Below are 13,682 nucleotides of genomic sequence, written 5' to 3' on the forward strand. Positions count from 1 at the left end.
ATTCTCATTTAAAATGGGGCTGGTGTATGATAAGCGCCCAATGAAAGTTAATAATAAGAAGGGAAAATAAGAGAGCTCAAAGGGGAGAAAAGAGTGTATCTCAGATGTTCTTCAGCACTTAGTAGTTTCCCATATTGGTTTTGAATTTGGGCTTCAGACTCAGACATGCTGTATTGGAATGCCAGCTCTGCTACTGACCATGATGTCTTGGCCAAGTGTTTTCACTTCTCTAATAATACAAACTGAGCATTTTCCAGATCACAGGTACTAACTAAGCTCTTCACTTAAAACAGCTAAATTATTAGTTATAGCAGCTCTCTGTGGCAGTTGTTTTTCCTCCGTATCCTCCTTGTAGGCACAGAGGCTTGGAGAGAGCAGATATTTGACAGAACAAATTAAACAGTGGAGGCAGAACTTGAATCCTGCGGGTGTGACTCCCAAGCCTTCTAACTTTCCCACCGGCTCTAGTAGTCTCTAAGCTTCAGACGCCTTTGCAAACCTGGTGTAGTGAGAGCGTCCACCTCCGAGGGTCATAGTCTAGACTGATTGAGGTAAAACATGGCAAACACTCGACACAGTGCCACACATTTGCTTCTAGGTCAGGAGTTGGCAGACTTTTCTGTAAAGAGTCAGAGAGTAAACATTTTAGCTTTGCAGGTCATACAATTTATGTTGCAAGTACACAGCTCTGCTGTCGTAGTGTGAAAGCCCCCATAGACAGTAAGTAAGCAAACGGGTGAGATTTTGCTCCAATAAAACTTTATTTACACAGCAGATAGAAGTCTGATTTGGCCCTTAGCCCATAGTTCGCCAACCTCTGCTCTAGGACAACAAATAAAAACTCAAATGTCTTGACTCACTATCATCTGTTTTTGCTGGAAAAATATACTTTTCAAAATCAGGCTGTAATAATTCCTTAAATATGTCTCTTAATATGAATTTTATTAAATAAGTACGATAATTTTATTTTTACTATGCATAAGATAATTTCTGACACATTGATATAAAAATAATTTACTCATTATGCTAAGTGAAATATGTCAAAAGAGAAAGACAAATACTGTATGATATCACGTATATGTGAAATCTAAAAAATACAGCAAGCCAGTGACGATAACAAAAAAAGAAGCAGATTCACAGGTATAGAGAACAAACTATTGATTACCAGTGGGAAGAGGGAATGAGGGAGGGGCAATATATGGGTAGGGGAGTAAGAGGCACAAAAAATTAGGTATAAAATAAGCTACAAGGATATATTGTACAACACAAAGAAATACAGCCAATATTTTATAATAACTATAAAGGGAGTATAACTTTTAAAAATAGTGAATCACTATATGGTATGCCTATAACTTACGTAATATTGTACAGCAGCTACCCTTCAATAAAACATAAATGAATACAAATTTAAAAAATGAAAAGTAAAATACTAAATTTTTTCTAAAAAATAAATAAGTTTACTCATTAAAGGTTTTTACTGCTTTGTTCAACCACAAGGCAGATCTTATTCACCTTGGTTTTCTGTAGGCCATGGGACTGTTGGTTCCCTTGTATGTGGTCCATCTTACTGACGTGATTTTATGTTGTGCTTTTATATTTACTGTCTCATAAGAAGATTTAAACTTTCCATTTCAATTTCCATTTCCAGGCATTTTTTTCTTATTTTTTGCTCACTCTTGTTACATCTTTCCCTGAATCCCTGGTAACTCATTATATTAGTAAATATCCAATAAGAAAAGAAAAGCCACATGGTAATTTGAACAGAGAAAGTTTAATATAAAGAATTATTAACTATAACAAGGGATTGGAATAATGATGGAATAGCTAATCAGGAGTAAAGAGAACTCAAAAGAACTAAGAAATAGAAGACATAGGGAACCACCTGTAGCCCTAGGGCTGAGACAGTGTCCAGAGAGAAGTGTGCCTCCTTTCCCCAGGCTGAGTTCCAGACTTTGTTGTAGAGGACACAGCTGTGGTTCCCTGGATGACAGACAAGTCACTGTGGTGCTGTGCTGGCAGAACTTGCTGGACATCTGCCCTTGGGGACTTGCAGCATATGCACCCATTGGGTTGCAGGAGAAAGCTGTTTGTGTTAAGCTGCTCAACAGAGGCACACTGCTAAAATATGCCCAGGGCTGGGGGCACACCAGGGGAAGCTGGGAGCCACTGTGCACCGCAGGGACCCGGTGATGGGAGAGCTGGGCACCCTGCAGGAGCCTGCCAAGCAAACACCAGAACCAGAAAGCGAAATCCATTCCTCCTGCAATGTCTCCTTAGCACCGTCTACTGACAAAGCTTAACATCATGCCAGCCAGCAAAGGAAAAAAAAATTAAAGGGCCCAGATTCATTATTACAAAGCGGAAAAAAAGTTTGGATTGGGAGCTGAGCAGCAATACATCAAGCAACATATTTTCTAGCTCATCTTTGGTCTCTTATACATAATGCTTATATATTTTGTCAACTTAAAGTGAATGAGTTTTTACATTTTCTTTGTGTCGTTATACCCTTGTTTTCTCAAACAGTATTCCACTGGGCAATACTGCCAATCCCCTGGGAAATTCTGCTGTTAATGACCGTGCAGTTTCTTGACAGGAGCTGGTACTGCTCACCCTACATCTATGAGATGGGCAGACTTCCATCAAGCACTGCCATTGTTGCACCAGGCCTTGGGTATCCCAGGGAACATTCAAGTCCCTATGTCCTATGCCAGGAATTGACAACAATCTCTATGAAAAATCACAGGCAGATGCAACTGCACAATGAGGGAGAATGTATTTCTCTCTACCAAAAAAGTAATTCATGTAACCAACTAACTCCTGATGGGCCTAGTCTACCAGAGTGCTACACTGAAAAAACATATCTGAATTCTAACTTATGTACAAACTTAAGACCCCAGTTACAGTTAAATAACCTCTGATATATCTGCAAAATAGACTATTAAGCAACCATGAATAAATATTCATGAAAATCTAATACCGTGATATACCCATAAAATGAGTTTAAGTTAAAAAGTAAGAATGTATTTTGTTCTGCATAAACACATACACAGACACACACACACACACACACACACACATATAACCAAAATATGAACACATTAATAAACACTATTTCTCATAGAAATAGTTTAATTTCCTTCTTTATATTTATATGTATTGTTACAAATTTTATTTAATGAACATTATGTTTTGAAAGAAAAAAATATTAAAACAACATTTGGCATCTTTTCTCTTTGTTTTTTCCTTCCTTCCCTAAAAGATTGCAGCTCCGTGAAGAAAGCATTCCCTAGGATTTTGGTACATGAGAGTCACTCAATGAATTCTCATTGCATTGAAATTATTTTACCAACTAAAAATGAGTATAATAATGTACCACTATTATTTTTATAAATAATGAAAACAAAAATCATTCTTTCAGTGTTCCAATCCCCTCATTAGCTCATGCATATCACTTTAGAAATTCCATTTCAAAGGTCTAGAGCTTTATTTTCAATGATAAAGAGACAATACATTGTTTTATTTGGTGCTAGAAATTTTTCAGATATCTATTATTGTTCTAAGAGTTTCAACATGTTTCCATTATATCTTTAGTTGATATGAAGATGCCTTTGCCGTATATCAACTTCGAAATCTACCAGGTGACCTTGGAAGAAGAGTTCAAAGCTCATCTCGAAATCTACGCTTAGTAGTGAATGCATCAAGTTCTTTCTAAAAGCTCATATTTATTTGAGGGTCATGACGGGAAGATATAGGGGAGGCCATGGGCTTACAGGGTCTACTCTTCTACCTCTGAAAGCCTTTGTCACTATGATCAATGAATGAGAAACCTAAATTATTTTAAAAATGAAAAACGACACATAAAGTCTATAACAAGATGCCCTTCGTACTCTTCAGCCAATTATGCTGCACAGTGTAATCAGTCAATTAAACATTTCTGAAATGAATTTTTTTTTGGCATGTGCAATATGTGGAGTGAATCTTTGAATAACCGAGATCCATAAATCATCCCTTGTAATACAACTCATTGGCCTTGTTTTTACCTACCCTTTTAAAGGATTAACAAGGAACTGGCAAGAAACACAGAAATGTTGATATGGGCTTCCAGCTGGGGTTGATTACAGGCTACAGTCTAATACCGTAATGTTTTGTGGGAGTACAGTTTAACTAGCAATGGCTCACCTACTGTCCCCAGAGACTCACCAGTGAAAAACTATTTAATATCATTTTGCTCTTAGTCTTTGAACACAGACATTCTCAAATTACTTTTCCTAGCAAGCTGCTATCCTCTGCGACATTGCTAAGTGTACATTGGCACTGAATTAAAAAATACTACCTAACTCTTTTTAAACACTTTTATTCATTCACTCATTCACAAACATTTTTTGAGCACTTATGGATGGCAAGGATATGCTGACCTATGAGGATAAAAAGGAAAAAAAGTCTACCTCTGCGTTCAAAGAACCTGCAGTCTGGAGGGAAGACATGTACAATAAGTATAGTGTAAAAAGCATGTTAAAATAAGACTCAGATCGAGAGCCCTTGAGGCTGAGAACAAAAGGAATCAAGACTACTCAGTATCTGAAGCAAGAAATCATTGATGAAGGATTTTAAAGGTGGTTATTAAAAACTGTTTTTTTCATTAACTATTACATTAGCTCTGATAGGAATAATATTAAAAAGAACCAATTTTTACCTAAAAGTGTATTTTTTCTTAAATCTAAAAATGACTTCTAATTGACAAAAAGGGTCAGAAGAAAATCCATGATATCTGCCGGAGACTGCACTTAAGAATTGGGGGGAAAAAATGACAGTGAGTTTATAAAGTAAAGGAAAGGACAGGAAATGGTAAAGTGTCCTTCTCTGCACCCTGGAGAATCCAGTTAACACTCTCTGGCCACTCACTGTTCCTCCAGTTTCCAGAGTGTCGGCTTTGTTCCTCAGAACAAAGCGTTCTACAGCAACGCTACCTAGAACTTCATCACTCAAGATACCTTAGTTGCTATGCAGAGATTCTTTTGGAGAATCTAGGGCTGCAAATAATGAGAAACAGAAAGTCAGTTAGCAACCAAATGCCTTTAGCAAAGCTGAATGAACAACACCTCTGCCCTCTAAACTGGCTCAATGTCTAAGAGCTGCATTTATCACGAAAGGCTTCTTGTATCAGAGTATATTCTTTGTGCTAAATATATCTATGTTAATTTGCAATGCAGCCACCTTCACAATTGAAATGCAAAATGTTCCAAAAGAACATATGTCCAGCACCTTCTTTAGCTTTCGCTTAAGAAATAGTTTGTGTTTTCCTTTTTCTATTCTTTTCTTTTTCCCTCTTTTCATTTCTCTTGTCTTTTCTCTTTAATCAAGACAGCAAATGCCTACTCTCTGCTGTAGGACAGCCATGTTTTCCTGAGCCCCAGAGCCACAAATCCACCTATGGAACACAGTACAGGACACACCAAATTAAGGACATAATGATCGCCACTCTTAAGAGATAAGCAACTTTTTGAGATAAAGAATTAAAGATGACTAATGATAAAAGGTTGTTAAATTTGTAAATGAGATGAATGGACTGAAAAAGGAGAGATTAATATTCATCTGTAGCTTTCTGGAAAGCCTTCAGAAAATTATAAGGAAATCTACTTCAGGAGAGTTGTGGGTTTTCTGTATGACAGCAAGCAGGGAGAAAATGGGGAGGGAAGACTAGAAAAGGAAGTCTGGTTAGAGAGGCTGGGCTGCCAAAGGGCCAGGAACCAGAGGACACTGGCTCGTCCATATTGGAATTGTTTTAGGTTGAATTATGTTCCTTCAAAGTTCATATGTTGATGTCCTATTTCCTGTACCTCAGAATTTGACCTTATTTAGGAACAGGGCTGTTGCAGATGTAATTAATTAAGATGAGGTCATACTGGACTAGGGTGGACCTATAATCCAATATGACTGGTGTCCTTAAAAAAAGGGGAAATTTGGACATGGACAAGCACACAGGGAGAAGGCCATGTAAAGATGAAGGCAGAGATTGGGCGATGCTTCTACAAGCCAAGGAAACCAGAGATTGTCAGCAAACCATCAAAGCTAGGACAGAGGAATGGAACAGATTCTCCCTCACAGCCTCAGAAGGACCCCCCCCCCCCCCCCCGATCTCTGGTCTCCAGAGCTGTGAGAAGGTAAATTTCCATTTTTGAAGCCAACCAGTCTATGGTACTTTGTTACAGCAGCCTAGCAAATTTGTACAGGGATGTAGGGGCACAGCCTCACCTATAATACATAGTTTCTGTTTGGGGACTGTTGTTAGAAAGAGCCCTCCCTAGAATCATCCACGCCGGATGACAATTTCCTTTGCTTGAAGTCACACTTTTGCAGAAGTTGGGAGGAATGACACACTCCAAAATAGTCTTTAAATATGTAATATATGTTATTAGAGTGCCAATAAAGTCTAACCCAGAAGTCTCTACACCTCATTAACGGGCCCTCAAAGAGAGCATTAATTAAATCCTGGAAACTACAGGGTTTTGAACAGTTGGAATTTATATTTTAAAAATAGGCAACTCTGTTTCCTCCCAGCTCTAAAATCTATAATTCTGGTTGTGACACACTTATCACCCACCAGTTCTTATGTTCATTTGGATCTTTCCAGATTTCTTAGAAAGTGCCGAGAAAACATTCACATTCTGGCATACATACCAAACTGGACATGGGCATGAGAGTTTTAATAAAATAAAAGAAGCACATGGTTCCCACATATCTATCAGATCCTGCCATCTCCTACTGTTTGAGAAGAAAGGGACACTACTTTTCAAAATTGTTAATTAAAAAAAGTGTTTTCTAAATTTTGGTTCATAAAATTTGTGAGATTTTGTTTTAAGAGGTGATACAGAAATTTTGTGGTCCTAATAGGCTACAAGGTTTAAAAGAAGTAGGGCCTCAAGAAATCTTGTGGCTCTATAGCCAGCATTTACTAGCTACCAAGGCAATATTTTGTGCCCACTCCCTGTAATAACCACAATTTCAGTGCAGTTACTGCTCATCTCTCCTCTCAACCACATTCCTGCCTTGTTACCCTCTGCAGGAGAGAAACTAGAAAGTTTGTCAACCTGAAACAAAATCTGTATTAGGAAACATGAAAAAAGTCAGATATGTCATCAAAAATATTGACCTTAAACTTAATTTTAAGAGTCATTTCTGTTTTTTAAAATTGTTATTTAATTATTTTCCATATTTTTCAAATCCCAGGCAACTTGCTATTTCATGACTTTCTCTAAATATTATCTTCCCACTGCAGAATAAACATGATACTTAATAAGAATGTTAATAAATAATACATGCCAAAGGAATGACTTTTAGACAAATTATACGTCCTCTCTGAGCTCCATTTTCTTCATATGCAGGTGAGAACATTAATACCCACCTTAAGGCATTTCTGCAATGACTTAGTGATGTGCAGCTCTGATAGGGATTCTCCATTGTGAGCAGACTGATTTAAACAGAAAAAGGGATTTATTTAAACAAGACAATGGATGAGTTCTTAGTAAAATTACTAGCAGGCTAAAGAAACATGATGAGAAAAAAGGTGGTATTGAGGGAGGCCAGGCAGTCAGAATCATAGTAAAAATCACTCTTCAAAATGAGATAGATGAGGTCTTCCTGGGCAGAGCTGCTGATGGCAGACAATGACTGCTATTGCTGAAGTTATTGCTTCCATCCACTTATGCACCTAATGTTGCTGTTGCCACTGCTGATGCCATTGCTGCCAGGTTGAAACCTTCCCTCTGTTTGCTTCTCTGTAATGCTATGTCTTGATTCAAATTCCTGGTTGGCTGTGTCTGATTGGCTAAGTCTGATCACATGCTCCTACCATTGCAACAAGGATGTCTGGGAAATTGAGTATCTGACATTCTGATTTACTATAGAGAGAGGCAAACTCCACCTCCCAAAAAGATTGATGTGGTAGAGAATTTTGTAAGTTAGAAAGTAATTAAGAAACAAATCAACAAACAAAAGAACTTGACTATGTTCACAAGTGTCTATCACTTTCTGTCATATAACGTGTAGATATATTAGTTAAATATGTGATTATAAAGAATACAAGAAGAGAATAGAAATAACTCCCAGGTGGGAAAAATCAGGTACAGTTTATTTGGAAATTTGGGTTTGTGTTGAAATTGAGAGTAGGTAACATTTGCCCATGCAGAATGGGAGGAGTCTGCATCGTTAAGATGAAGACAAACTGTATGGAAAATAGTGTGACTTTTTAAAATATCAGTGTATATACTGAAAAGGAGCAAAATTATTTCTCTGAAACAGGCTACTCAGGAGGTAACTGAAAAAAATGAAAATTGAGTCTGGAAAGATAATCTGTAGCCTAGTTGTAGGATATCTTTAATTTTACATTAAGGACTAAGGGAATTTTCAAGGATTTTAATTTGGAGATGGAATGGTAAGAACATTTATTTAAAAAATATAGAGCACATCCTGAGAAAGATCAGGAGACTCTTTAATGACTTATGTGTGATTTGAGGAAAAGGGGGAGCAGGGGAGACATTTAAACAACTGAGCTTTGAAAATGACTTTATAGCAAGACCCAAAAGATTCAAGGTCAAAAGTAATTTGTTACTTAAGGGTGTCAATCTGATTGAAAGTATTTGAAAGTTTTCTTTAATTGGTTTCTGCTTTTCACAACAAAAACTATCAGAATATCTTTATTGTGATTTTATCTCTTTTTGGCTATGGGATACAGATTATAGATTACAGGCAGGCTGCACTGTATATCAGTATTTCTTTTATATTAGTTCTGTATCTCGATGAAGACATAAATATATTTAGAATGGTAACTTGTGTCAACCCTGGAACTTAAAATCCATCAACCGATGAATGGATAAACAAATTGTGCATTGTCTGTAAAATGGAATACTATTTAACAATAAAATGGAACAAAACCACATGTATGAATTGCAAAAATAAATGCTGAGAGAAAGGTACCAGAAGCTTAAAGCTATATATTATACGATTCCATTCAAATGACTTCCTGTCAAAGGCAAATTCTGAGCAATTTAGTCTTTTTCTGGTTTTAGTATCAGAGTAATCATATCCACATAATATTTTTTAGAATCTGTTCCCTTCTCTTAGAGATTCTGGAAGAGTTTGTGTAGAACTGATATTATTGCTTCCTTAAATAGTAGGTAGGATTTTCCAGGTAAGCCACTCAGTTCTGGAGATTTCTTTGTAGGAAAGTTTTGTAATAATATTAGTTCAAATTCTTATTAGATGTAAGATTCCTTAGGTTTCCTAATTATTTGAGAGTAAGCTTTGATAGTTTGTGTCTTCAAGGAATTTGTCTGTTAGATTCTAAGTTCTTAAAGTTTTTCCCTTATCCTTTAACATCTGTAGGATCTGTAGTTCTGTTCATTCTTTCATTCCTGATACTACTAGATTGTGCCTTCTCTTTCATTTCTCTTTATCAGTTGATGAGTGGTTCACAATTTGATTAATATTTTAAAATAAGCAGCTTTTGTTGTTATTGATTTTTCTGTTGTCCTTGCTCTTTTCCATCTCATTGATTTCTGCTTTTACCTTTATTATATTCTTTCTTTAGTGTGATTTGGGTTTAATTTTTTCTTGTTTTTCTAATTTTTAATGTGGAAGATAGATAACATATTTGAAACCTTTCTTCTGTATTATGTGAGCATTTTAATGCTATATTTTTTTCCTCAAAGTGCTGCATTAGCTGCATCTTAAGCATATAATTTTTAGTAAAAATATCAAAACCTGATATGCTATATGAATCTGGCTTTTATAACTTCATGTTTATTTCAATTTGAGATTTCAAAGGAGCTAGATGTATGTTTACATAACTGTTTTGGCAAATTTCATTCTCCAAAGATATTTGCAACTATTATCCCCTTCCCGTTTGCTCTTCTACAATGTGACATTGACTTTGCCCATTAATAGATGGATTCAAATTCCCCTCCTCAAGAATATGGATGATGAGTAATTGTTTGACCAACAAAATATTATAGAAATTACTTTTTATGACTCTTAGATGAGTTATAAAATGAGATGCAACTTCTGTCTTATTTACCTAAACACTTGTATTTGGAGCCCTGTGATACTATGTACAAAGTCCAACTACCTTGAATCTGCCATGCTGTGAGAATTAAAAAATCATAGTGAAGTCACATGTAGGCATTCAATCTTTGGATCTTTCTAGTTCAGGAGACATTTATATGGCTGAATAAGCCTTCAGATGATTCCACCTTCCAAGTCATCACTGGAATTTGAATTTTTTCCAAGTGAAGACCCAACATTGTGGTCTTCATTGTGAAATCGTTACTCCTGTGCTTGACCCTGAAACACAGAATCTGGGAACATGGTAAAATTATTTGAAGCTTCTAAATTGGTGGGGGGGAGCATAATTTTTATGCATCATTAGTGGACAGAACAATTGTATGCTTGATTTTATATTTCAAAGTCAAGTAAAATAGACTACTTTTTAGAGCAGTTTTAGGTTAACAGCAAAATTGACCAGTAGAGAATTTCCATACAGTCTCTTCCACCACACATACACAGCTTCACACACTATCAACATTTGAACCAGAGCGGTACATTTGTTACAGTCAGTTACAACCAATGAAACTACATTGACATAATCACCCAAAGTCCATAGTTTACATCAGGGTTCATTCTTTGCGTTGTATGTTCTATGGCTTTGGACAAATGTATAACAACATATATCCGCCATTATAGTATCATATCGAGAATTTTCACTACCCTAAAAATTTTTTGCACTCTACTCATTCATCTGTCCCTCTCCTCTCCCCAGCCTTGGCAACCACTGATCTTTTTACTGTCTCTATAGTTTTGCCTTTTCCAGAATGTCATATAGTGGGAATCATACAGTATGTGACATCTTCAGATTGACTTATTTCACTTAATAATATGTATTTAAGATTCCTCCATGTCTTTTTATGGCTTGATAGATCATTTTTTAATGCTAAATAATATTCCATTGTCTGAATATACCAGAGTTTATTAATCCATTCACCTACTGAAGGACATAATGGTTGCTACCAAGTTTTGGCAATTATGAATAAAGCTGCTATAAATATTCATTGCAGATTTTTATGTGGACATAAGTTTTCAACTCAGTTGGATAAATACCAAGGAGCCAAATTGCTGGATCACATGGTAGGAGTATGTGTAGCTTTGTAAGAAACTGCCAAGAAGTCTTCATAGGCTCTACCATTTTGTATTCCCTCCAGCAATGAATAAGAGCTCCTCTTGCCCAATATTGTCACTATTCTAAGTTTTGGCCATTTTAATAGGTGTGTAGAGATAGCTCATTGTTGCTTTAATTTGCATTTTCCTGGTGACATATGATGTGGAACATTTTTTCATATGCCTATTTGTCACCTGTATATCTTCTTTGGTGAGGTGTCTCTTAAGGTCTTTTGCCCATTTTTTAATTGGGTTCCTTGTTTTCTTATTGTTGAGTTTTAAGAGTTCTTTGTATGTTTTACATAAGAGTCCTTTATCAGATTTGTCTTTTGCAAGTACATTCTCCCTGTCTGTGGCTTGTATTTTCATTCTCTCAACAATGTCTTTCACAGAACAGAATTTTTTATTTTTAAAAAAGTCCCTCTTATTAATTTTTCTTTCCTGGATCATGTCTTTGGCATTATTGGCATACCCAAGGTCATCTAGATTCTCTCTTATGTTATTTTCTAGGAGTTTTATAGTTTTGTTTCACATTCAGTCTATAATCTATTTTGTGTCAAAGCCAATTTGTGAAAATAATTTACCAATACACAGTCAAGATGATATTTTCCTAAGGACTCCAAATTTATGGACTCTTGTAAAGTAAACAGGAAATTCCATTTAGTTGTACTGAGCTGAGTAACTAGTGTTGATACACATACCAGTTAGCCCTGGGTAACTCTGAACATACAGATAAAAGCATTTTCATTCAATCATTCTTCTATACAACATTGATTCAGAAATATTTACTAAACTGTCTCCTTGTGTAAGGCTCTTTTCCAGGCACTGAGGATATAGCAGTCAACTAAACAAATGCATATTTTTATCTTCATGGAACTTATATGCTAGTTGCAGAAGGCGTAAAATAGACAAAATAAAAAAGGAAACTATAATGTATATTAGCTGTAAGATACATAAGTGGTAAGTGCTGTAGAGATACATAATAGGAATTTTGGGTGGAATTGCAATTTTGAATGTGGCCGTAGAAAGGTCATGGATAAGATGGCATTTTGAGGAAAGATCTGATGGAGATAAGGAAGAAATCATACAGATATCTGGAAGAAGAGGAAGGGAGAATGTAGGCACAAATTAAACCAGAGGTAATGGGTTGAGAAGATCATGTAGGACTTTGTAGGCTTTTAGTCTGAATGAAATGGAAAGTCACAGAGAATAAATTAAAGTAAAGTAAGTATGGATGTTATAGAAATAAGATGAGTGGATTTCATAAATGTTCCTGTATTTCCTCATAGTTGGACTCAGGCTGGATTATACCACCAGCTCTCTTAGGTCTCCAGCCTACAGATGGTAGGTCATGTGATTTCTCAGACTCCACAATTGTGTGAGCCAATTCATCATAATGAATCTCTCTCTCTCCCTCTCTCTTGCTTTCTCTCTCTCTCATATATGTTATATGTAATATATGCAACATGTAATACTTATAATATATAAACAACCTCTCTCTCTCTCTGATGGTTCTTTTTTTCTGGAAAACCCTGACTAAAATAGAGTTAAGTATAGATATATTTCAGACATGGTGTGTGGAATAAGATGATTCTTGCTTGATTGTCTTTATTTTCTCTAGGTAGAGCCATAACCACTCTGAGTGTGTGTGTGTGTGTGTGTGTGTGTGTGTGTGTGTGTTGGAAACACTGAATGTTAAGAATTAACACTCTTTTTGGAGAATACTTGAACAAATTACCCAGGAAAATGTAATGTAAATCTGACTGCTAAACCATAAGCATGACGGGGACCCTCTTGAGACCTTTGAAAGTATGTCAATGGAGTAATTATAATGATGGACATCAGACTCTAAGGAAGTGAGGCTATAAGGGGTGGGACAAATGGTAAAAAGTTGATGAGGTCATTTATTGGAGGGGGCAGTACGCCAGAATGAAAGGACGAGGGAGCAGAGAATGAGAACAGAATTCATCAAAATGTATGTGTATGTCTCTGTGTATGTGTGTTTGTGTATGTCTCGTATTTCTGTGTGGTATGTGTCTGTGTACGTGTGTCTGTGTATGCCTGTGTTTCTGAGTGTCTATGTGTGCATGTGTGCGCATGTTTCATCCAGTAAAATCCAGCTGCTCAGGGTGCAGCCATGGAGAAGGCAGAGATTTGGACTTAATGATGTTCGGGTTAGGCGTTCAGCAGGGAAATACAATGAAAGTAGAAGGCTTAGGGCAGTTGAAGGCGTATCAGAGGAGTCACTACTATGACTACTGTAAGCTGGGTTAGGAGGGAGGTGAGGGTATGAGGATATTTACACTCCCCTCCACAGTGTATGAAAATGCTGACTCCCTGTACACTCATTAGATGGTACCAATCATTTCAGCATCACCCTGGGAGGCAGACAAGGGCACTAAATCTATGGTTTCAATTGTGTTTCCCTGTCTCCTCATGATGCTGAGCTTCCTTGGCTACTTATTAACTTTGAT

The sequence above is a fragment of the Balaenoptera borealis genome (assembly GCF_965194805.1).
Source record: "Balaenoptera borealis genome assembly, chromosome: 15".
NCBI classification, from domain to species: domain Eukaryota; kingdom Metazoa; phylum Chordata; class Mammalia; order Artiodactyla; family Balaenopteridae; genus Balaenoptera; species Balaenoptera borealis.